At 39.0% G+C, this 24,720-nt stretch overlaps 1 long non-coding RNA gene across 4 annotated transcripts in view; it reads left to right on the top strand.

Moving 5' to 3' along the window:
• Window positions 1–15,406, top strand: part of LOC148756056 (uncharacterized) — a 187,881-nt gene extending 172,475 nt beyond the window's left edge. For 3 of the 4 annotated variants that reach the window (XR_016018242.1, XR_016018238.1, XR_016018239.1), the window contains 3 exons: window positions 8,735–8,801; window positions 11,244–11,378; window positions 14,123–15,406. This is a non-coding gene — a long non-coding RNA (uncharacterized LOC148756056). The remainder of the gene's footprint in view (window positions 1–8,734; window positions 8,802–11,243; window positions 11,379–14,122) is intronic. The other variant, XR_016018240.1, reaches the window with a different exon arrangement.
• Window positions 15,407–24,720: the final 9,314 nt, after the last annotated feature.

Raw genomic sequence — 24,720 nt, 5'->3', positions numbered from 1 at the left:
GTGTCTCTCATTCGACTTATGGACACTTGTAACATCAGAAAAATTTAGACTTCCTCTAGTGTTGTCAGAATGAGTTAGTAAAACAGTCTAGTTGCTTTGTGCTTCTCAGTGACTTTAGCTGAAAATGGTTTGTGATCTTCAGAGAAGCAACTAGCATCTGAAGTATAAAAGAAGAGGTCTGTCATGCAGGATGTCATGTGGGGTCTCTGGCCCTGCTCCCCACATAGGAACGCAGGATATGGTGAGGCCAAAAAGGAACACCCACGGAGCCATAGGTAGGGGAGTCATACCACTATAGTGTCACTGGCGGCTGGGTTGGAGACAACAGGACGCAGGAGCCACACTGTCCGCAACCTGCTGTCCACTTGTCTCTGCCAACCAACCTCACTTGCTAGTTGCAATCCGCCTCTCTGCAATCCGTAATCCACACTCTGCCATGCCACATCATGCCAGGACACCACACCAACACGCCACACCTTGCTAGGTTAGCCACAGCAGTTATATCAGTGGCTAATGGCTAACCAGTAACAGCCAATGGCCAACTAGTCACAGCTGATGACCATCTACTACCTGAGCCAGCACCTTTCCATGTGAGGCCGAGAGCCTGGAAACAGCTTTCTGGGGCTCTGTCCCCACAAGGTCATTCTTTGGTCTGTCAGGAAGTAGGCCAATTTTTCCTGTAAAACCTAATGTGGGGATAAATGTGCAAGGACTTATAAGGGTAAAGATTTCTGTGTGTGCACATATGTGTAGATTTAGATGTTTCTATTTTTTGAAGAAAATATACAATTTATGTATGTATATGAAATGGAAAAATATTAAAAGTACATTGATTTTTCAGCTAATTCAGAAATTTATTTGTAAGTAAATTTCAAGTCAATTAAATATTAGCACTTTCCATTCCTAATGAGCAAGTATCAAACTAGTGTTCAATATGTAGTAATAAACTGATGTCAACTGAAAATGGTGCACATTCACAGTCTCCCTTTAAGTGTCCTTTAGTCACTGCTCCAGTGACTAAAATTCTGTTTGACTGGATTGTCATCATTTTTCTTTGTTCCAGAAACTTCTCACCCAAAAGCAAACCTGTTGTCAGAGATATATATCACTAAGAAGTTAACTTGTATCAGTTACCCATAGAACAGAAGAGAGATGCTGTAAAGGGGAGGGGGTACAGAAATAGGAAACATAGTAAGTAGACTGGAGGAAAAAACAGGTTTAAACATTATCAACTAAGAAAACCAGAACTACTACCCTGTGTTGACTGACTGGGGGCATGCTATTCAACCATTTTAAGCCTCAGTTCACCCAGAATACACATCTGCATTTTTAAATGACACCTATCTCAAAGGTTATTGTGATATTTAATTTGATAATGTACGTGAAATGTTAACTTAGCACCTAGACTAAGCCCAGCATTTCATAAGTGTGTATCCAGAGACACCTCTTTACACGTTTTATACATGCATGGTGTGGGGACAGAGCCAGGAGTGCATTTTCCAGGCTCTCGGCCTCATGTGAAAAGCTGCTGGCTCAGGTAGGAAATGACCATCAACTGTGATTGGATGGCCATCAGCTGTGACTAGTTGGCCATTAGCTGTAACCTGCGCGCCATTGGCCACTAGTAAAACAGCCGTGGTTATGCTAGCAGAAAATGGGGGCTAGCAAGAAGATGGTGGCTGAGCTAGCAAGAACAGATTGCAGCTAGCAAGTGAGATTGGTTGGCAGGGAAGCAGACAGCAGGTTGCAGATAGTGTGGCTCCTGCTTCCTGTGCCTCCAACCCAGCCACCAGCAAGAATATAGTGGTATGACTCCCCTATCTATGGCTCCATGAGTGTTCCTTTTTGGCCTCACCATGTCCTGCGTTCTTATGTGGGGAGCGGGACCAGAGCCCCGCCTGACACCCACGTGACACATGGGTGTACACCTGGATGTAAGTATGCATGCACGGATATGTGCACATACATATGCACAAGGGTGCCTATATGTGCACACATGTGAATATCATGTATGCATGCCTAAATATATGTATAGGACGCAGCAACACAAAGCTGTAAGGTATTTGAGTTTAAGGAGAGCCTTAGAGATCCAGGAGAAGAGAGCTTTCAACACTTCTTAGTTTACCCATGGCTGGTCCTGTCATCAGAAAATGTATAACCTAAATCATATGGATGTTAATGTGCAAAAGGTAATTGAATAAGAGCACGTTGACTTTCGTTTTAAAGTGCAGGTAAGAGTAACTAATGAACTGGCACTTCTCTTAAGAAGGAGATGTGGAAATTCATTTATTCAATGAATAAATACATTTGAGGTGCCTAGCATATGCTGGGCACTAGGAAACACAGTCAAATCAGTTAAATTCTGGCCCCACCTCAGGGAGCACACCTTATCCTGGGGAAACAGAGAGGTGTAGATAAAGAGCTACCCCACCTTTAATACATGCTATCATAGAAACCAGGTGTGCCCCAGTAGCAGGAAGGAGAGAGTGGCCTGGCATGGTCAGGCAGGGCCTCTAAAGGTGTGATATTTAGGCTGAAACTTGACGGATGAGAATGCCTCAGCCACACAGATGGAAATCAAGGCACAAGGAAGAACAACATGTAGGCTTGACAAATCACGTGGTGTTGAGACATGGCAGTGATTTGGTTAGAGGAGTATGTAGAGGAAAGGTGGTGTGGTGATTAGTGCCCTGGCCAAGAAAGGATTCCTTACACCGGGTAATGTAAAGAGCTTAAAAGTTTTTCTTAGAAGAGCTAAAGGATCTCCCAAGCAGAAGTAGCCAATGGTAAGATCAGCTGTGCATGTCAGAAAAGTAACTAGTGGTGGTGTGAGAATGAAATGGAGTGGATTGTTAGGAAATGGAATCACTTTACAGTATAGGGGAGGGGTTGAACAATGATCCAAAAGGGTGAGGAAGGAAGAGCACATTGAGAATCTTTTGGGACATAATTGTTAGAGTTTGTTGATGAGGGAGAGAAATCATCAAAGCACTCATGTTTCCAACCCGGGCAATTTGTCAGTCGTGGTACAAAAACTGGGAAAATTAGCACTGGGTTGAAACAGTGTGGTCATCAGACAAGGGTGAAGATCATGGATTTAACTCAAACATTGACTTAGAGGCACATGATATGTTCCGATAGGAACACTCAAATTTATTGACATCATCTCTATGAACAGGGTAAGCATTAAAATAAGTCAAGAATCCATTAGAAAACCTGGAGCTGAATTTTAATGATTGTAAACCTGTGGAATAAGAACAGAATTTTGAAACATTCACTTACAAATGACATTTGGGCATGTGTGCATACAGACACACACACACACACACACACACACATACACACACACGTAGATGCACTTATATTTTATATATTTGGTCTCTTGTTTTTCTTGATTAGCCTTCAGGTGTAGCAGTTCCCCTTTCTGATGTTGAATTCCGGGATTTGTATGTGCACATATGTGTGTGGGAGTGTGCTTGTGTGTGAGGGAGTTTACACCAGTTTGCAGCCCACTGAACCCCGTCCTCTAGAGGTATGTTGTTTTTTTACATGTCTATGCTTCAGAAGTTCATAATTTGAGGCTCTAAGAGTATGATACACAAACTTTTACAACTTTCTCTGAAATCGGAGCTATATTTGGTGCCATATTTTATAAGCATGAATGTATTTATACTGTCTCTGAGAAGGTTCATCAAAGCTTTTTTAACTTCTCAAAGGAACTATGAAAAAAAAAGAGTTTTAAGAATACAGTCTTAAGTCACTTTGTTCAATTCACCCTTCAACGTGAATGGGAGAAATCAGAGTCCCATTTGGGGTGGAGATACTTACTATGTTAACCAGAAGGACCCCATTTGTTAATCCTGAGAGATTTGATTTGGACTGGACTTTTCATTTCATGTCATATGCTGACTTTAATAAACTCAAATATGACTGATTATTGCTTCTGATAATTGCTAATGTTACTTATTATGGTAAATGGTGGAAATAACTCTATAATAAGGTTCAAATAGATTTTATTTTAATTCTTATTTCAACACATTCATAGACTAGAATCTGCCCTTATTCATGTTTTTTTTCCTCTTAGTGTTGGAGAAGTAGTAGGATTTTCCAACCTAATGATTTAGAATTTGCCTGACAAAATTAATGACCTAGTGTCAAGTGCAATTGGATAACTTCATAAAATTGTGTTTGGTCTCTGTTTTAGTCAGTCAGTGTCCTGGCAGGCATACCCAACTATGTATTAATATAAAGTGTGGGGAGGGTGGTGTTGGGAATCTACAGGATGGTGGAGTACCCCAGGGCCAGCCACAGGGGGAGCTGTTACCGACCATGGACCTGATGTGGCAAGGGAAAGAAGTAGTTACCAGATCCCTGAGAGGTACCACCCACTGATAGGAGCTGGGGCCTGCAGCAGTAGAATACAGACAACCCGTGGTGACTCACTGGTGAGAAAGCTGGGGAGATTACCTACCCAATCTCACCCTTTCCTACCTTCCAATCTCCTGCTGGTGATTTCTATGAGCTGAGCCCAGCTAGAGGCCAGAAGGGAAAAGAGTAGATGATGTAGTCTGTAAGGACCAGGCTCCCAAGCAGAGTAGCGTAAAGAAGGGTGGGTGTTGCATCTGGAAGACAAAAGGAAAATATCCAGCATAACATTTTTCTTAAGAGAGCTAGTTGTATAAATTTGGGTATGAAAATTGGAGCCTGAAGGATTTTTCACCTGTTCTTTCATAAGTTGTGTTTACTGTTAGCCATTCATCAACATTTTTGGGTCCTCCAGGAAGCAGATGCCAAGAAGAAGTTAAAAGAGCAAGAGATTTATCGTGGTTAATGCCTATGACAAAGAAGAGAAGAAGCAGGCATTGACAGCGCGAGACTTCAGGCAATGATGTAGGTTTGACTCCTGTGAAATGAGAGGTGCGGGAAGGAGACTAAGGGAAGTCTCTCTTAGACCAACAAGGAGTTCTAGCATAAAGATTGCCCATAGAGTGGTCTCTTGTTGGGAGGAAATGGCCAAGTCCAGGTACCACTGCACAGTCACTGTCTGGGAGTCACCCCAAGGAGAACATCACAGCTGGAAAGCAATGGAAGACTAATAGAGTAAGCAGCTGGAAGTTGTCAACTAACCACATTCCTTACAGCTGGGTAACCAGTCCTTCCTCGAAGTGGGTTCTGAATGACACATTGTCCAGCTGCTACAGATACCAGAAATGTCACCATATCACTCAAGAGGAAGCCATAATACAGGGGAAGTTCCTTGATAGACAGGGAAGGGAAACATTTCCCCATCTCAGAGGGAAGGTCAGTGCAGAGAAAAGTGTCAAAGCAGGAGGAAGTGAGTGGTCAGTGACCTGTGATGTGATCTCCCCTGTCTGGATTGAAATTTTAGTTGGGGAAAAGTGTTAAGTTGAGGAAACCAAAAACTGAAAATGGTGGCTTGGAGAGCACTCAGACGGTGGCCACAGTTGAGTGACAATGGCACAACAGCCTGATTAGGCAGAAAGAAGAACTAAATTAGCCACCAGATCCTACTTGAGTTGTTGTGAAGTGTGAGAAGGATGCACAAGTCCTCTCCTGCTGCATAGAAAACATGGACAGCTGTTGCACCTGTGAGGCAGTACCACTGTGGTGGAGACAAAATACCCACTAACCTATGTTAATATCTCCACTGCAGACCAAATTGGTGGTTAAAACCAAAACTCAGGGGAATTTATGAGACTACAGAGATAGAGACACACTCAACCTGCTTAACCAGAAGGCAGGCACATGTTGGTGAGCTGCAGAAATGGTCAGTGACAAAAGACTGAGGCCAGCCAAGATCTAGAGCATCAAAGCTCCTCCTTCCTCTGCCAAGCACCCAAAGCCCAAAGCATCCACAGTCACCATCTTGGACTGGGAAGATTAGAAACTGCCATGATAGGAGCTGAACTTTGATTCAACTGAATATTTACCTGAATGTGATTGTGTTAAGGCTGAAGATACTAAGACACTCTTAAAGGTAAGAATAAGCTCTCTTTTCTTTCCCCCATCTTATTACTGTTGACTGTCAACTTCCCAGAAGACCCCAGGAAAGCATGTTGATGAAACAAAACTAAGTTTATTAGATCTACTACTGCGTGGGAGAACACCACCCTGATGCGTACTGTCTCAGAATGCAGAAATCCGAGTTTGCTCTTTTAAAGGTTTTGCAAAGTGAGGAGCAGTTTGGGACTGGGCAGAGTTTATGAACTGACAGCTTTGGATTGGTGAGCCCCACAAGATGGCGACTTGATGAGTAAGCTGCTGATTTTGATGAGTAAACCATTTTAGCTGATTCACAGTCTAATTTCTGAAGATCAATTATTCCTGGAACAAGCATGTAAGTTGTTTTTGTTTGGTCTGAACAGTGCCTAACACAGATTCAGGAAAGAGAAACTGGTGCTGTTTCAACGCCAGGAGTCGGCACAGTGCTGGCTTTAGCTTCACTACTCAAAGGGGCGGAGCATTGTGAGGGGGGATCATGTAAACTGGAAAAATAAATACGTAACGTTTCTTTTGTCTTTCTAATAATTTAAAATAATTGATACATTATTATTAACTGAAGTCCGTACTTTATTCAGTTTTTCTTCGTTTTTCCCTAATGTCTTCTTCTGTTCCAGGATCTCATCCAGGACACCACACTACATTCACTTGTCATATCTCCTTAGGTTCCTGTTGGCTGTGACAGTTTCTCAGACTTCCCTTGTTTTCGATGACCTTGACAGTTTAGAGGAGTGCCAGTCAGACATTTTGTAAAATGTCACTCATTGGGATTTGTCTAATATTTTCCTTATGGTTAGACTGGGTTATGAGTTTTGGGGAAGAAGACCACAAAAGTAAAGTGCTATTTTCATCACAGTATATCAAAGGTACATACTGTCAAAATGACACCATTATTAATGTTAATCTTGATCCACCTGGATGAGGTGGTGTTTGTCAGTTTTATCCATTGTGAAGTTATTCTTTTCTCCTCTTTCCATACCTTGCTCTTTGGAAGGCAGTCACTGTGTGCAGCTCACATGTGAGGAGTGGTGGGTTATGCTCCATAAGGTGGGAGGGCGGAATATCTACATAAAATATTGGGGATTTTTCTCCATGGGAGGTTTGTCTATTCTACCACATTTATTGATTTATTTTATTAAACTCATAGATATTTATTTAATACTTTGTTTCATAGTCTAATACTATTTTATTTATTTTATTGCTCAAAATTTTCCAGCTTTGATCAATAGGAGTTCTTTCATTTGGCTCCTGTGTCCCTTTGATATTCCTCCTTTATTGTGTGCTTCTTCTCCTCCTCCTCCTCCTCCTCCTCCTAGCATTTTCTTGTTTCTAGGCACTATAAATTGCATAGGATCACCTTGTATATTCTCTGCCCCACTCCTAGAATCAGCCACTTCTTCAAGGAACGCTGGTTCCTTTGACTGGAGAAAGGTATTACAAGCCAAGATTTGGGTGCTAAGTGTACTCATTGCTACTAGAGTATTGTTGCTTCTGGAGGCATTTCTTCTTTATATCTGAGCACTACATTTCTGACCCTTTTACTTATGACTCTGCTTCTATCCCTCCCATGACGTGTCACTTGGAAAGTCATAGAAGCTAGCCATGAAGAGAGTGACCTGAAAATTTGGTCACTCACAATGAAGATATTCTATAAGACAGGAATGGTTTAACTGAAGGAGTTTTCTGTGTACTACAGGCCTCCATGTGTTGTATATGGAAAAATACAGAGGAATTTTTACTTTTTCATTGCTAATTCTGAGATTTGAACATGGTAAATTAGAAATCTGGGAGACAAGGCCCCCTCTTGACATGATGGATGACTGCTTACAACACTGTGATGAATAGGTCTGTAAACCAAATACATCAATATCTGATGGAAGTGAGAAGGACAACCCTTGTTACCTTCAATGATGTTAAACCCTTTTCTCTCAGGCATCATGTTACACCAGGCTCCATAGTTACAATTTGATCCCAAGACAAAGAAATAAAGTTCAATGATTGAAGGCAATTCGTTACCATTAAATTAAGATGTGACAAATTTGTCTATTCTTCACTGACAATATTTTGCTTCTTCTGAAAAACCAAGATTAAAGTGAAAGAAAAAGAAAGGAAAATAAAGAATAAGATTTTAATAATTTTTTATTTCAATTCTCTGGTTGTTTCTATCTGTTTTTTCATTGAGATATTCTCCATAATTATTTTGAATCTAACAGGATACTGTGTCATGAAAAAGTAAAAAAAAAAAAAAAAAAAAAGCAAAGCAACAAAATAACTTCAGTAAAGACATCTAAGTTTGACCTGAAAGTTTTGGTTTTAACTAAAGGAAGTGGGATTGGATGAGATATTATATATAAAGAAAAAAATGCATGTAATTGAAATACCTTGTGTTATCAAGTTCTAATATTTTATGACTTTACCAACTAGTGTATATTCACCCTGGGTCTTTGAGAGCCTACCATATGAGGAGCTTTGAGAGCAAAGAAAGCCCAGGTAACTTCTTATATGTATTGTCATGTAACCTGTTTCACGAGCCATGGTTGATTGGGTAAGGACTTAGCCATGATGTAGTGACACACAACTGGATCCTGACACTGATCTAGGGGTACAATGGTGAGTGAGCTGGTGGATAAGTTGATCTGGTATGAAAATCTGGGAAAATAGTGGACTTCTATCCCAGACTGTGACTAATCAACTAATCATTCCTTTCTTCCAGGAAATTAGATAGGACCTCTCGGAGTGGCTGTAGGATTGCCAGAGCTCCTCTAATATCCCGAACTATGGTAAAAAGTGTTTTTGGTCTCCATGAAGCTTGACTTTGTAGCTGCTCAGATAGTTTCTTGCGTTTTCTAATTTCCTGGAAAGTTCTTATGATAAAATTTCTCATCTGTGGTTACCTGAGCCTGCCTTGGCTCTTTGCAGCTTAGAAGAATCTAACAGAATAATAACACATTAAAAGGACCCAAGAGTATGTATTGCCAGTTCCTTGAGAGCAGGCATCAAATCTTACTTTTATATCCTAAGTGGGTACATTCAGCTAATGCTCAATATATGATTAGTGAAAGGGTGAATGAATTAACAAGGCCCCAAAAGATTATGATTAAGGATGCTTCTGAGAACAGAAACAACTATAATTGCTTGACCATGTGTTAATACTAAAACTAGTTATTCGTTCTTGTCTGTATATTAAATAATACTGAGACCAAGCGAAAGTGGCTATGCTGCTTGTTCAAAGGATCCCTGTTTCTGGAAGTTGAGACCATAAACCAACTAAACACTTTAGTTAAAAACTAAGAGCTTCCTTAGCAAGACTTCAAAATCCTTGCCTTGCTGTGCCCACTAATTTAAAACTGTAATATCATAAATTCTGCCCAGCTGCAGCCAGTTCTCCATCTGGCAAGAACCACCTTAAAAAGTATTATCAGCCTGGGTCCTAAAGGTGCTATTGATATCCTACCTTAATTTTCTTTTTAAGTCACTAAGACCCATCAAGATGATGTTCTCTCTTACTAAGAAGTGATAAATTTGTTTACTCTTCAATGACTACTTTTTGTTTCCTTTACAAAGGGCCTTTATAAACATAGTTTTGCTTGATAAGTAGGTTTTTCTGGTGGCCTTTGGGGGAAATGCAACACAACCAATTTTTAGGCTCTTTTCCTTTTATTTTTTTAAAACATGATTCACATTTCTTTGAGTGCACAAAAATCTACTAAGCACAGAGAAGTATAGATATCAGTGCTTTCCTTAGAGAACTTGAAGCATGAAGCAAATAAGCCACATTTTTATTACTTTGTCTAAGGAAGAAAATCATTGGACTTGAAGTTATTTCAAAAATCTTTCCAACTCTAGGATTTTGATTTCAGTAAATCTATGGAAATGCTCACTAAATTCTATTTTGAATAAATGTCTTAGTTGCTTGCTACTGTATTTGATGCAAAAGGATTCTAACATTGCCTGGACTGGGAAAGAGAAAGTGGCTTATGTTACTTGGCAATGTTAAGGCCCTATGGTCCATTAAACACTGAGTTTAGTTTCTCAAACATACACAAAAACACACAGCTCTGGACTTGCAGTAAAGTATTTGTCATGAGAGTCATTTTAGCTCAAATGGCTCTAAAAAATGGCTGTCAATTCCAGACGTTTCCAACTGGATGGGACAACAGCCACCACATGTCATACAATACACCCACACAATGTAAACATACCATTTACATCCACAACTGAGATATTTATGGCATTTTCCATGGTTGCCATGTCAACCCATGGAGCAACCAGGCCATTAAAACATGCTGTCAGCAGGCCAAGACAGTAACACTGCAAAAAAATTCCAGTTGCTGACATGAAACATTACATTTATCATTTCAAGACTCTTTTTTCCAGCTGCTTCTTGCTTTACGTTCTTCACAGCTTTTGAACTGGTCTTTTAGGGTACAAAGAGAATATGAACGAGCTGTTTAAACCGCAGTATAAATCCTAGCCAATTATAGATCAATTTTATTCTCATAGAACTTATTTTCTTCAGGTGATAATCTTGAGGTCACATGCCAAGAGAGGAAGGGACATGTTGAGAATTGACATTGATGTAACTGGTCAATTTTTAACTTGCTAACTTAGATTCATTGCTTCATTTCTCCCCTCTGCATGAAATTGTTTTCAGCAAACTCTTAGATTTTGAAGGTATTCACTTTGATTTCTTCTGAACTCAGTTAGACAGTCTCTTGTTGAAATTATTTTCCAAGATCATACAGAAAGTCTAATCAATGGAAATGGAATGAGCTCTCCAATAAGTAACAACACGACCAAGAGTATATTTTTCTGGGAAATCCTGACTTTACATGATCATATTAATTTTAGAAATATTGCTACATTAAATGTCTAACTACCTGTAATTTAAATTTTCTACCATTGGGAGACTTCTCACGTAAATTCACAAGTCAGAAAAAGGCTTTCTATGACAATAACTGCTAGGAATGTTAGATAAAAAGTAAGGTAACTGTGATATTTCAGTGTAAATGATGATTCTGTTTTCCGACCAAGGATTCTTTTGCATAAATAGAACAACAATGATGTAAAGATTCCTCTATTTTGCTTCATACTCCCTCCTCTTTGTTCTGTCTCCACTTCCCATTTGCCACTTCTAAGCACATTAAACTTGCAGGATTTTGATGTGACTTCTGGCATTTTAGCTGCTCATGTGTACACTGTTCTCTCTTCATTCTTTCTAGAGAACAATCCCGAGTAAGTACACTCAGTGAGAGTTTTCAGAGGAAAACAAGCCTGGACATGAATCTTCTCTAACTAGTCACCAGAATAGCTCTCCACTCCTCACTCACCTCTGTAAGATCCACAGCCCTTGAAAGGTATACCATCCCTCAGTTATTGTTCTGGAAAAGAGAGACAGAGCGTAACCAGGGAATGTCTAAAGGAGCCAGGGAGCAGATACCTGAACAAAGGCAAGAGCCTGGAGGGGAAATTGAGATCTCAGCCACCTAAAAGCTCACAGTGGAGCAGGAGAGGCAGATCTTTACAGAATGGTATCCTGGGCATCAGGGCTGGGGACAACATGAGCTGGGTCTTCCAGGATGGGTTGGCAGTTTGTGACAGTTGTATATGGGGGAGAAGTGACTTACATGGTCAAGACTTGATTAAGTGACCAGAGGCAAAAACAAAACAAAACAAAACAAACAAACAAAAACAAAAAACAAAACACTGATGTAGTCCCAGAAATAAAAATTAGGTCAAGTGCTTTTAAAGTAGGGTAAAGAAATTACAAGAAAAGGACAGGCTGTGGAGGGCTATGGGTGCCTAGGTGAGGGGACTGCATTGGTAAATGTTTTGAGTAGACGGAGATGCAGTCAGACGTGTGCTCTTAAGTGATGTTATGAGGTGGATCTAATGAGGAGGCGAACAAAACCTCAAAATCATTAGTTTATTTGAATAATTGGATTTAGGAGACAGAGAAGATAACAAGAGGATTCAAAAACAGAGTATTCAAAAAACGGTGATTGGAAGTCTGAATGTGTTAGGGTGTGGTGGATATTCCTTTCCCAGATATTTTGAAGGTAAAAAATGATACATTTAGAATGAATAAACAGTAATATTCACACAAAAAATAGTATACAACAGTGAGAAAGAGTAAGATATACAGAAACACAAAAGATATGAGCGACTTATGATAAGGTTGAATAAACAGAACCAGGCATAGAAGAGTAAATATGGTGTGAGTCAATTTATTTAGAGTTCAAAAATTAATCTATGCTGCTGGACAGACAGTGGGGACCCTTGGAGGATGAAGTGACTGGAAAGGAGCTTAGCCTGGCCTTCCAAGGTCTGGAAGTGTTCTATTACTTGATCTGGGTGCTGTTTAAAGGATGTGCTAGGTTTGTGAAAATTCACAGGGTAGTAAATTTATGATATGTTCACTTTTATTTATGTTAATCTTTGGTAAAACTTTCACAAAATGGCACACCTTGTTTTGGAGATACCAATTTAAGGAGGGAAATTATCTAATAGGTAGTCTTTACAACTTGACTCTGGAGTAATCAAGGTCATGTTTCCTGGATTCCAGGAAAATTAGGAATTGTGATTCAGCAAATTAAGTCATTGCATCACGTAATGAAACCTGACATGTCCCAGCCCCAGTCCTCCCCACCCCTCAGCCAAAGACTTGGAAGGCCAGATCAACACCCACAGGCCTGGACTTAGTCAGGTGCCACTAGCAACACCAAGAAACAAACAACCGAGTCATTGTCTCATCAATTTAAAGGAAACAGAAGAATGAAAATTGATAAGAACAGGACAGGAGGGCTATCTCTTAGCAGCTTCAGAATAAAACCAGTGGCGCTCACTTGCTGCCAAGTCTTAGGTAGAAATCCATCATTTCTCACCTGCTCTGGTGGTCAGCCTCACTGCGGTGATTAGCAGAGAAAACTGTAATGATTAACTGGCCTTGTACATACAATGCTAACCCAAAGACACAGACTTCTTATCATCTAGGAACTCAGTACTTAAAAGTATTAAAGTCATGCCCCAGTTTTAGACAAGGAAGTATACAGCTATCAATGTTTCAAAATCTGGATTTACTGTTAATTTTTGTATTTCACTACAACCTTTCTCAACTTCTCCCCACCTGGAGGAAAAGCAAGTTTTGAACTAAAAAAAAGAGAAAAAAAAAGGCCCCAAATTGTTCCCAGATGAACTCCTAAGAAGCATTTCTTAACTAGCAGTTTCCATAAATGCATTTAATAGACTGTTTGCAGATTATTAACTCCTTGAAAAGGGAGAAGTGACAAAGAACGAAAGTAGTGTAAAAAATATAGGTACCCAGAAAAAAATGTGACCCAGATTCAAAAACGCTCTTGTTATCTACATTACTTCAATAACACATATATATGGCTGCAATAAAAATTATGGATTACAAATAACACTTTCAACTTCTCATCAGTAATGGTTTAAGCAGACAACTTTGCTTACCTACTTTGATAAAGAATGCACTGCATTTATATAGAACTTGATGCTACTTGAAGCTTTCACAGATATGAACTCTTCCCCTTGCCCCTGCTTTCCATTTCAAGCGTTCATTCATTAGCAAATATTGTTGAGCACATTCTAGGTGCCAGACCCTGATATTGTTGTTGGGGACATGAATGATGATACATCAGGTCTGATCCAGTCCCACTGAAACTGACAGTCTTGCTGTAACCTAGTACAGAGTTTCCTTCCCTCTGGCACTGGCTTTTGTAAATGCCTCCTAACTCCCCCCACCTACAGGACTCTGGCTATTAGTGTAATGGCCTTAAAGATCAGATCTGATTATTTTACACTATCCCCTTTGTTTCCTCTGATTCCATTCCACAGAATAATAAACCCAAACAATGCAAACATGCCAATTATCCCCCACCAAACAAAAACAAAAGAAAACAAACCTTTAGTGAGATAAAGGGAAAGTACTTAGGATAAAAAAGGCACTCAGAATCCTTCCAAGTCTGACTCCAGATTTCCTTCCCATGATCTCACCTGGTCTTAGTGTCCTCTCTAGGCTCTTCATTACCTCTCTATGTCAAAGTAGTTTCCTTATTTTGCTTTTATTTTGCTTTTATTTAAGGTGTACAAGGAGATGTGATCAACAAATACGGTGAATGCTGCTGCTGAATGTCATCCAATGAAAAGTCAGGGATCTTCAATACCAGAAGCGGTGCGATGAACCTTAGTAAGTGTGTGACAAGTTGCAACTTGTTCGGTGCAGTAAGTTGGACGTGAACTACAGTTGAGAGAAGGTGTGTTTTAAAGTGTGCCATAAATCATCTTCCATCATGACAATACTCCGTGTCACACATTGCTTCTGGTACAGCAATTTCTGTCAAATACAAGCATTATAGTATGTCTTCATCCATCTTGTTCACTGGTTCTGGCACCATGTGACTTCTGGCTCTTCCCCAAAGTCAAAATGCCCATGAAAGGTAGATGTTTTGAATCGATTCAGGACATCGAGGCAGCCACAACGGTACAACTAAAGACACGAAAGAGGACTTCCAGAACTGCTTCAGAAGTGGCAAAAATGATGGCGTAAGAGTGTTTGAAGTGAGAGGGAGTATTTTGAGGGGGATTAATGGCAATGTGTCTTTTACTGTAATATATATATATTTTTTAAATTTAAACATTCACCCTAGTTTTTGATCACACCTCATCTTTTGCCTGGGATGCCCTTTCCTCCGTTTCTGTCTATAAAAATTTTTTCCCATTCTTGGAACCCGAAGTTCAAATGTTACCTCTTTTGTGATACCTGTAGATAATGGTGTACTACTAGCATCTCTTTCCAAATCCATGTTCAATGATATAATGTTGGTAGCTTGAAATAAGCCCTGATGAGACTATTTACACCATGGAAATTGGCAAATGCTACAAATCAGAGCTTGATTTATTATTGTTTTGTTATTTATCTTGACTTAAGAAAGTGGTAGGGAAAATGTTAATACAGCAGGTTGAACTTGAAAGTGTGCTGATTTTGCAGCCATTATATTATGAAAGTATGTACATTTGAGGAAATATTCTTCCAGTATTTGAAAATTATTCTCCAATTCAGCATAGAAGCTATTCACACCATTGATTAAAAAAAAAGTGAAATTCCAACACATTTTCATTGTTTCCCTTTCATTTTACTAGTTAACATCAACAAAAATATCAACCAACATTCACGTTGGAACTATACTCATTCATCATTGAGGTGAACAACTTCTTTGCTGAATCTGATAGAATCGAGAATTGATTTGTAGTCTGATTTTCAAAAATTATAGTTGAATCACAACCATAAGTTGGCCATGAATACAAAAGTCCAGCAAAAATCAACAAAAGCATTCTGTTTGACTCCATTGGTTATATTGAATTTAAAATAAAGAGTATTTTATTAATGTTTGTAAATTGTGTGCTTGCCATTCATTTTGTCAGTGAAATCTATAAGTAAATAAACACACACACACACACACACACACACACACACACTCAGACACACACACACTTTTTTCCAGAGGGCCATTTGTTAGACATTTACCAGAACACCACTACCTGTGAGTAAATGCCCAGGGAGGAAGGAGGATGAGGAGGAGGCGGGAGCAACTGATTAGCCTAACTGCTCACCTGCTCCTCTGCCCATACATGTGGCTTCCCTTTGGGCTGTTGTAAGGTAAAAGGGGGTAAAGCATATGTAGCTGTTGGTGCACCAGCCCTGGCACAAAGCAATAATAACAACAATAAGCACTCCAAGAATAAAGATGGCAAATGTCTGTTGAGTGTGTACTATATACCAGAGGTATTCTGAACTCTCTATTTATTATTCTCCATGGCAATCTTGTTTAGTGGGCTCTGTATTACTCCTGTTTTGCAGATGAAGAAACTGAGGCATAAAACATTAAGAAATCTGGCCAGGGCTACACAGTTTGGGATATTTGGTAAGCTACTACTGAAGGATTAGATAACACTAAAATATGATTTTAAGATGTGATTCTCTTCTTTCTCTCCTTTTTCCTCCACTAATTTGTCTTTCTTCTTTCTTTTATACTCTCTTACTTCCCATCTTGTTGTGTTTCTGTTCCCTCACTTCAGCTTCAGCCCCCTGAAAGAAAAGAGAGAGGAAACATCTAACAATATTCTTCTTTTTTCTCTTTCTTTTCTTCTCCCTTTGAGGTTTTATTGACTTTTAAAGAAATTATTTTGATTTACCTTCAAGATTATAGAAGCATTATAATAATAGTACAAAGAAATACTATGCACCCTTTGTTCAGGTTACATATTTGTTTCTATTTTGTCCTATTTGCTCTATCATCCCTCTTCTCCTCTCTCTACCTATTGTGTGCCAGACATCGAGTGGATGCTGGCACCTGTCCAGGCCAAATAGTCCACTATAACATCAGCTTATCTTCAATTCCTTTCTGAACTCTTATGTATGAACAGGGTAAGATCTTCCTTTTCTAATTATGATGTTCCTTATTGTCTGTTCCCAGCAGAGCACAATTAGCCACAAGTTTTACTGGTTGGCTTCAGTGTGACACTGCTTCCCACAGAGCCTCATGGAACACACCTTAGATAGGTACGCACTATGTTAACCAAAACCCTTGGGTCCAACTGTGTTTCAACATCCAGCAATTCAAGCTTTTAGAAAAGTAAGATGGGGAATATTGCATGTATTTAATAACATCCCAAGTGAGGTCTGGGGGAGCAATTCCATAACCAAACACAAATATTTCTGCAGCAAATTCACATATTCCCAGTTCAGTTCACATCAGTTTTAGCCACCATTTGAGTTTTGGTACCAAAATTTCAGTATCCAGAGCTTCTTGCTTTTTGGAATTGCACATAAAAGGTGTGGGGCTGTACATTTTTGTATGGTAAGGGATGGGTGCTAGATACATACTTTAGTGATGAGCAACTGTATAGCATCTATATTGCATGGAAAACTTAATGGATCAGTTTTGTTTTAACAATATTAAAAATTATAATCTCAATAGCATTTAAAACACTAAGATGTTGACAACATTCTGTTAAATATCGCCCCCCTCAAAAAAAAAAAAAAAACCCAGAGTAGAATTTAAGTCTTAAAGATAATAAGCAAAGACTAATGCTTTCTTTATCAACAAGAAAGGCATCTTCAAAATCACAGGGCCTTGAGGATTCAGTTGCAATGAGGGTAGTAACCTCATAACCACTGGAAACACAGACTTGTAATAAAATTCTGTATTAAAGAATTGACAGGTCCTTACAACATACTGGTTCACTTAATAGTAATATGATCTATTTTATAATAGTGCACTGGTTATTACTTAAAATTACCAGCTTTGCAAATGTACTATGTTCTTATGTTTACTAAATAGGGTAGAATGAATAGTCCCCATTCAGCAGTCTCTACTCTGAGACCTCTTTTCTCTGATACTTCTATTTTGTTGTATTTTCTATCCGATTCTATCTAATATGAGATTGGACACTATCTTGAACTCTTCTCAAATGATTTCTTGTGTATTATTCATTTGGTACACCTGCCAGAATTTTGTTTCTTAACCTAAGAGTTTGTACTAAACACATATTTGAGGCTGACTACAGTTGATTTAAATGAAAGGTTGCAAATTTGAGTTGGGGTGGACCTTAATATTTATCTTGGATATGTACAAGTTTTGTGATAAATTTCTTGTGACATAATTTATTCTCAGTATCAATTTATTGGGGTTGATTAACATTGTGCCCATTTTAAGGAATGAGAAAATGAGAGTTTGAACAAATTGCCATAGTCATAAATCAAATCAGAGTCCATTAGCAAGTGATACTGTGTTTTAAAGGTTCCAATTTAAGTAATGAATTGCGCAATACATGGAAGATGGTATTTGGGATCTGACTCACTGTACGGAGGGACCAGGAACTGCAGATTTTCTGGAGGATCACTGTTTTCCCAATGAAGGCAGCAACCCCCCTTTCATGGAAAAGATGCCTCCGGGTGGATGCTGCCCTTAAAACATGAGGCTGCAGCTCAAAGACGGAGTGCATCTTGGAATCAGGAGCTTTTGAAGCTTGATTGGTGGCACCAGATGCAGGGCAGTAGGCAACCATGCTGCTGCCTTGTTTTTTTTGTGTGTTTTTCTAAAATTTTTTAAACGATGTGCTGACCCTCTGAGCAATAATGGCAATAGCTACAGCTGCCTACCTGCGACCAGACAGCTGGTCTGACGTGAATTACTGATGGAAAGTACTGTGACTTCAACTAATAACAGAGGAGGCTTCAGGTTTGTGGGCGAGACCCTGGCAGGCAGGCAACACCACCAGGCTATGTGGAGAAGAGGTGAGACTGAGCAGTTCCAGACAGCAGAGGAGCTGTACTGACCTAGAGGCCCATGGGACGACTGCCAATATGTACCCCAAAGGCGGCACATTCCAAGGACTAAACCAGCAGAGGAAAGGCCAAGTGCTGGTGCAATATAGCTGCAAACTAGAATGATTCCATTTTTAAAGCACTGCTTTCCAGCTCAGACATAAAATTATATTTAAGCTTTCTGCCTCTGTGCAATCAAAAGAAGCCAACTGAAAGAAATGTGCACTTCAAGGTTGTAAATCTGAAACTTCCTAATCCCCGAAAGTCCACACTGGACTTCTTGCCTCCATGGAAACAACAAAGCATTCAGCCAACTGATTGGCCTCCAATGAATTTTAGATAAGACAGCTTGGAAGGGAATGGATGTGATTTTAATGCAGAAGAAAGCGCTGGAAGGGAGGTCCACTTGGTTCATATTTGAATAAAGCAAACAAGGCAGACGAAAGGCTGACAGCTGTAAATGACATTGTCAGTACAAAAATTATCAGCCAGTTTACAATCTGTTTGCTTATGTTGAACAAACAGACTGTGTGTGGCATCCTTTGGCCTTGTGAATGGCAGAAATACTTGCAGCTTCAGAAAAGCTATCTGCTCTCCTGCAGCCCAGCCACAATTAGATCGCCATTTGACAGCCACACTGAAAAGGAAACTGTGTCCTCTGCCTTTTCCCCCACACACCCCCTTGCCTCTTTGCTTTCTCTTTTCCTCTCTTTATTTTTCTTCATCTTCTTCATAAGACAAGCACTGAAGTTGGGCAGAGACACTTGTCTTGTTGTATCGATGACGTGAATTTAGTTAGTTCTGTTGCTGGATCAAGCCGTTTACTCATGTGTCTGACATTCCAAGTGGGAGATCTTAGGTAACCTAGCAAAGCTTAGTGCCAACAGTCTTCATTTTTCATTCCTTACAGGAAGCAGAAGCCGGGAGCCCCCTAAAGAATGACACTTTTTTCTTCTTTGTGCAGCCCGGTTCAGAGACCTTTTGCTTTGAACTTGCTAGCATTGCATTTAGTGCTGAAACAAAACAACACAAGAAGGGCTATGCAACAGGCACCAAAACCCTATTCCCTCTCTGAACAAGGCTCAAACCTCCCAAGTTTCAGGAGGGACTAACAGCCCAGTGGGCCCTAACTCAGCTTGGGGGCTGGGCCCAAGTCTTTAATTCAGCCCCCAGGCTGAAAGCAATGAGTTGTGTGGTCTCATTGCTTAATCCCCCTCTGTGTTCTGCAAACTTATAACACAGAAATAGCTTCTTTTGTTCAGAAATAATGGAGAGCAAACACAGGTAGTAATTTTAACCCTCACCATCTCAGAAGCTCACTCTTATTTAACTGCTGCATCAGGGAGATTTAAGCATTTGGTAGTGGCTTTTCATGGTCCTGGAGGCTATTTGGATATTTTTGGGTTCTTACCTGTGAGATTCCTGCTTGGAGTAAGTAACATACCGTCCTGCCCTGGGGGCCTATTCACTTTTGTAGAACTACACACTGGAAATAGAATAACCTCATAGGAAGACACTACTTGCCTATAAAAACCAGGGTTTTTGGTTTTCATTTTCCACTTTGTGTATTTTCATTATTTATTCTATCTCTTTTTTGCTAGAGTTAGCCAAGAAGTATTCAATTTGCAGAGAGGATCAAGTCTTTCCTTTATGCTTTCTTTCTTCTTTCTTTAATATAAAGAATCAATTTAGAGGTACTTGGTTTATTTGACGGGAGTAAAAAATACTGATGATAGGTGAGTGTGGTGTGTTTGCAGTAGATAACGAGGGGCAGAACAGGTGCACACAAAGCTGGAAGACTGGGGTAATTACTGTTAAGCACTGAAGCATCAAAACACCTCTTGTATGGAAAGTTCATCCAATTACCACTAACCTAGAGAGGAGAGTTATGTTTCCGCTGTGCTTTTCATTTTAATCTAAATTGCTGTTTCTTTTTCTCTGATATGGCCATCAGTCATAAAGAGTTGACCATCATTAAAACTGTTTGATTTGGAACCCTGTAGTGTTTGGCTAAGAGGGTAAATGCAAATTTGATGAAAGAATGAGGATAAATTTACATATCAGCCTCAGTTCACATGGAGAGAGTAAACATTCTGTTTATCTCAAGTGTCACTTTATGATTTCAGTAGAATATAAAACTGACCTTGTCCTAGTCATTGCAAAAGGCCTAAATGAAATATGCAGTTGTCTAAATACAATTTACTCAAGTAGAACTTCTGGGCAAACCCTGCGGAACTCAGCAAACAGGGCTGCAGAGAACATCGCTGGGAAAGCATTTTGTTCTAATAAACTCCAAAATGAAATTCTGGAATAAGGGGTTGGTGAATGAGGAAGAAAAAAAAATCCTACTTCACAAATATTAGTCAGTCACCATGAATTAAAACATCCTACGTAGCTAGTTGTTGTAATCTATAGTTATCTAAAAATTGAAAAGCAAAAAAATATTAAAAACCAGTGTTTACACTTTAATGTAGAGTGTGCTTTTATTGAGCTTTTGTTTTATCATTTGGGGACAAGAGTATCATCATTTGTTTGATTTCTAGAAACTATAATTGATTGGAGGAACTTTAACACTCCATAGGTAGTTCACCCTACAGGAGAATAATTCCTTTTGGCTGTTTGAATCAACCACATTTGCATTTTCCACAATATTTTTAATTAGTTTTTTTCTCAAGCTAAGTCAACACTCATCAGTGTGTGAAGGAACATTAGACTTTTGTTCATAACAAAGGCTTTTGAGTGTACAGAAAACTATTTGGAGATAATTGCAGGCATCTGTATTGATATTTTACTTCTACTTTCTCATACCCAAAGGTCATTATAGGTGCAGGTGGTTGGCTCAGTAGGTTAGAGCGTGAGCTCTGGGCAACGGGGTTGCCGGTTCGATTCCCACATGGGCCAGTGAGCTGTGCCCTCTGCAACTAGAATGAAGTCAATGAGCTGCCACTCAGCTCCCGGGTGGCCAGATGACTCAGTTGGTTGGAGCGCGTCCTCTCAACCACAAGGTTGCCAGTTCGATTCCCACAAGGGATGGTGGGCTCTGCCCCCCGCAACCAACAATGGCAACTGGACCTGGAGCTGAGCTGCACTCTCCACAACTAAGATTGAAAGGACAACAACTCGACTTGGAAAAAGTCCTGGAAGGACACACTGTTCCCCAATAAAGAAGTCCTGATCCCCTTCCCCAATAAAATCTTTTTTTTTTTTTTTTTAAAAAAAAGGTCATTATGGAAAATGAAGGAGCAAAAGGAGATTACCTTATGGAAGAAAGTTGATAGCATAATATATAATAAAGTAATGGGCATTTTATATATATATTTCAAATTTGAGTTATTCTGGAAATTTTGCCCACTGTAAAGCAGGAAAATATACTGAGTAAAATAAAACATAGGTGAAAAATATTTGGCAGATATAAATAGTTTTAATTAGAAAATCAAAGAATATTCTCATATTTATGCATTTACTTTTATAAGCCACAAAATAATTATTTAAAAAATATTTCCACATAGAATACACAAAGTTTAATAGGGGAACACATAGGAACTTCATATCTGAATACAGTGTGCATCTTAATTACAAATAATTAAGCATATTTAGCAACTTCTTTGGTCAGGATTAAGCTGAGGTTTTTGGGTGCTGGATGGATGGGAGTTTTGAGCAACTAATATGAACAAGGAGAAAGCACCTCATTACTACCAGAACTGTGGTTGGGTTTTCCAAATAGTGTTTGAAAGGAGACTGACATATTATTTACACCAAAGGAAAATAAGAAAAAAAGAAGTGCATGTTTGCGTGTGTTTGTGTGTGTGTGTGTGTGTGTGTGTTTGAGGAGAGGATAGTATATATTTGAGGAAATAAGATGGTTCAGACTCTCTCCTGTAATGTCTTGTGTTCACATATATATGCACCTAGAGTATTGCATACAGCATTGCTACTGGTCTGAAGTGGTTGTAAAACACTAAAAAAAAAAAAAAAAAAAAAAAAAAAAAATAGAGGCTTATGGTTGAGTAAATGATCCCATACACAATAAGCCCATTCTTTCCCACACTCCCAAGATGTCCAAATCTGAGTTACAGAGCTTCCAGAAAGCAAAAAGTCCGTCGCACATAAAGTATTGATACTTATGATCTACAAAAAAAAGCTAAGAAAGGAAGAAATAATCACCAAAGCACAGGGATCTGAGTACCCAAATGATGATATGGGCATGGCGGGGGGTCACATGTGCAAGCTGTGGACCGTCTCTGACCTAGGATGCACCTCAAAGGGCATCACTTACTCAAGGATGAAAATCACCCCCTACCTGTCTTCCTATGAACCTTATTAGATGATCACATAGCACTGAAAGTGATAGCTAGAAAGGTGGGAACAACCCAAATATTCACCAGCTGATTAATGGATAAGCAAATGTGGCATATCCATACAAGGTATATTATCACTTGGCAGAAAAAAAAAAAAAAAAAGAATGAATATCTGGTACATGACAAATTTTGAAAACAGTGTTACGTGAAAGAAGCCAGTCACAAAAGACCACATATTGTGTGATTTCATTTGTATGAAATGTCCAGAATAGGCAAATCTAGTGATTGCCTTGGGCTTGGATTGGGAAGTAGGAATGAGGAATGATGAGTACAGTTTTCTTTTCTGGGGTAATTATAATTTCTAAAATTAGGCTGTGATGATGGTTGCCCAAGTCTATGAATATACTAAAACTACCATACTGTACATTTCAAATGGGTAAATTTTAATGTATATGAATTATATCTCAATAAAGCTGTTAAAAAAAGAAAAAAGCTGACAACCATGATTATTACAGAGTCAAGGATGAGCTTTCAAAGAGAATTGTGTAAACATCAAAGCAGATTATTACTGTCACAGACTGTTTCTACCCCATAAAGGAGTGAGAGTCAGACTCAAAGCTGAACTTAAATGTGTTGAATATTTGTGGGCTAACTATGATGACCCAGGAATGATGGGCCATGGGGGAGAACAAGAGGCCTTGTGGAACTCATAATCTAGAAAGAGAGAGGCAAATAGAGAGGGTACCAAAAAAATTTTAAGAAAGGAAAAAACTGACTCTGGGTGATGAACACACAATGGGATTTATAGATGATGTAATACAGAATTGTACACCTGAAATCTATGTAATTTTACTAACAATTGTCACCCCAATAAATTTAAGTAAAACAAAACAAAACAAAAAACAAAAAAAAATTGTAATAATGTATACCAATAACAAAAGATGAATACAAGTCATGTGTATACATGTTTTTGGCACCCTTGGTATATATAATATACAAACACCTAACAAGCTTCTTGACTGCATGAAAAATAGTGAGTCTTGAATGCAACTCTGAGTGAGTTTACCACTCTGAGAATTGGAGGTCTCATCAAAGGGTATGGCCAAGTCCAGATACCTCAGTTCAGAAGGCGCACACTTAGAAGAATATGGTTGGTCAAGACTTGGGAAGAGCTACCAATCATATAAAATACAGAGATGTTGAGAAAATATGAACACTTCACCAAGGCAGGAACAGATGCATGTGTGGCAGTTACTGTCTAGCCTCCTCACACCCTTGCTATAATCCTCACTTAATCCTCAGAATCCTAAAAGGAAGATGATAAGCAATGATAGTATTCCCATTTTACAGATGAGGAAACTAAGGGATACAGAGATTAAGGAATTTTTATAAGGTCAATTAGTAAATAACAAAACTACCCTGATATACCATGTTTTCCCAAAAATAAGACCTAGCCGGACCATCAGCTCTAATGCATCTTTTGGAGCAAAAATTAATATAAGACTTGGTCTTATTTTAATATTAGACTTGGTCTTTAATATCATATATAATATATATCATATTTTAATATAATATAATATGACTTGCATCTTTAATATAATATAATAATATAATACCAGGTCTTATATTAATTTTTGCTCCAAAGGATGCATTAGAACTGATGGTTTGGCCAGGTCTTATTTTCGGGGAAACACAGTAGCTCTGTTGATCATCCAGCCTTATGCCCTTAACCACTACACTCTTCTGCTTTCTTGTTCCAAATAGTTCCAAAGTATGTAAAATTTACCAATAAATAGAAGCTTCAAGAGGCAGCAAGTTCATTTTCTGTAGTTAATAAAGAAGAACAGAGGGATACTTTCAGACACAGTATGTTCTCAGTCACTATAGTATGTCCACACTGGGATTAAAAAACCATTTGTTGGAAACATAGATGATATAAGACATTGGGATCAAATGATCTTTATTTGTTCTTTCAACCTAGTTATTCTGATGTGGAGTCTATGGGATATATGAAAAGAACCTAAGCCCCTGCATAGGGTTGTGCAGGTTGGGCAC

Source organism: Rhinolophus sinicus, chromosome 13, assembly GCF_057876585.1.
Source record: "Rhinolophus sinicus isolate RSI-liver-muscle chromosome 13, RSI-T2T, whole genome shotgun sequence".
NCBI lineage: Eukaryota > Metazoa > Chordata > Mammalia > Chiroptera > Rhinolophidae > Rhinolophus > Rhinolophus sinicus.
This window is presented reverse-complemented; position numbering and strand designations above follow the sequence as displayed.